Genomic DNA, 2,315 nt, shown 5'->3' on the forward strand with positions numbered 1-2,315 from the left:
GAAATAGTAAAGAGAAAAGAAGGAGGGAAGGCGAATAATAAAAAATAGAAATACATAGAAAAGCAAAAAAGAAGAAAAGAAAAGGGAATAAGAAGAAACCCGATAGACAAAGAACAGTTTAAGGTATATAACTAGATTTCTCAGCTACAAATAAATAGCTGGTTGTATGTAGTGCTTGTTGAAGAGCATAAAGAAAGAGAGAAATGACACGGCGGGGATAAGGCGAAATTGGAAATGAAATGAGCAGGCAGAAGGAATAAGAAGCTTTTTTCAAAGAACAAAAGAATGGAATATGTTTGAAGAGGCGAAGGAAATGACGATGGTGTTATCCAGAGAAACTATAGTCTGATTACTCCAGAGAGATAGACATGAAAAGGTAGGGAGGTGTAGAATTTACATCCAGAGAATGGATTAAATGTGACTGTTTAAGCAAGACAGTGACCAGAATTGGTCTTGCCCCCAGCTCTGGCAAAAAAAAAAAAAAGAAAAAAAAAAAAAGAAAAAAAAAGAAAAAGAGGAGGGCATCTCTCTAGCAGTTATGGGCATGGCTTGATTCAATGAGTCCTGTCTTGGCAGTTGTGGGGAGAAGAGTGGCGGTGCTCCAGTCCCTTCTTGACCCAAGCGCTGCAACTCACTTTTTTGGGTGTGTAACCTCCCTGTGCTGGGGGCGCAGCCTAAGTGTGCCGTGCTCTATATCCCAGACCAGGCCTTGTTTCCAGATCTCAGTCCGAACGCCCCACTAAAATTGCCGGAAACACAAACTGGCAGGCAATCCCCTCAGGGCAGTCCCAAGCCTCTTGCCTTCCCCCTGGGGATGAGCCGGAAGCCGCTCCTCCAGTCTCCTCCAGGTCGGGTTGGTAAGTGAGGAGCAGTTTCATCCAGGCGTCGCTTGGGAGGAGTGCATCCGGCCCAGGTTCAGCTGGAGAGCAGGAAACCAGGTCCCTCTGTTTCTCATCACTCGAAACACAAACTCGGGGGCAAATCTCCCATTTTTAAGCCCTTTGCCTCCCCTCTAGGGATCCAGCTGAGCCAGAAGCACAAAGGCTCAGCCCCTGTGGGGTCTCTCCAGGTCGAGTTGGCACGCAAGGAGCAGTTACCCCGGAGGTCGTCTGGGACAAGTGTGTCCTGCCTAGAGCCAGCTGGAGAGCGGAAAACCGGGTCCCTCTGTGTCCTGATCGGATGTTTTTCTGTTCCCCAGCGACAGGACAGTGTCTTGAGCAGTTTCGGCCACTCTCTTTCCCCTCTAAACTGCCCGCAGAGGGGAATCGCCCCCGTCCCTCTGTGTCTCTGGTCCCGGCCTGATTTTATCTTCCCCAGTTCGCACTCATGCTAGAAGATTTTCTCAGTGGACTCTGTCTCCTTTTCCTCCCAAACTCCTGGATTCTGTAAGGGTTTCAATGGCTTCAGGCCTTCTCCGTGCGAGATATGGTGGCGAGTGCAATGTATGGAGTTCCCTACTTCTCCACCATCTTGCCCCCTCTGTGTATGCCTTTTACTTCTGATTGCTGAAGGTAGAACTTCCGGCACTATGTTGAACAACAGTGGTGAGAGTAAACATCTCTGTCATGTCTTGATCTTAGGGGGAAAGCTCTCAGTTTTTCCGCATTGAGTATGATATTAGCTGTGGGTCTTTTCATACATGGTTTTATGATGTTAATGTATGTTCCTTCTATCCCGACTTCCTTGAGTATTTTTACCCAGAAAGGATGCTGTAGTTTGTCTAATGGCTTTTCTATATTTCTATATTTATTGAAAGGATTACCTGGTTTCTTATCCTTTCTTTTATTTTGTGATGTATCATATTGATTGATTTGTGAATATTGAACGAGCCCTGCAGCCCACGAATAAATCCCACTTTATTATGGTGAATAATTTTTAATGTACTTTTGAATTAGAGTTGCTATTATCATGTTGAGGAATTTTGCATCGAGGTTTATCACGGATATTGGCATGTAGTTGTCGTTTTTAGTGGGGTCTTTGGTTTTGGGATCAAGGTAATACTGGCTTCATAAAATGAGTTTGTAAGCTTTCCTTCCTTTTCTATTTTTTATAACAGTTTGAGAATAGATATTTACTCTTCTTTAAATATCTGGTATAATTCTCCTGGAAAGCCATCTGGTCCAGGACTAGTTTCTTGGGAGATTTTTTGATAACCAATTCAGTTTCTTTACTGGTTATGTGCCAGTCCAAATTTTCTATTTCTTCCTCTTTGAGTTTTGTAGTGTGTATGTCTAAGAATTTGCTCATTTGTTCCAGATTGTCCAGTTCGTTGTAATATAATTTTTCATAGTACTTTCTTGCATTTTTTTGTATGT

This window comes from Hyaena hyaena, unplaced genomic scaffold (genome assembly GCF_003009895.1).
Source record: "Hyaena hyaena isolate Hyena2069 unplaced genomic scaffold, ASM300989v1 scaffold_1163, whole genome shotgun sequence".
NCBI classification, from domain to species: Eukaryota; Metazoa; Chordata; class Mammalia; order Carnivora; family Hyaenidae; genus Hyaena; species Hyaena hyaena.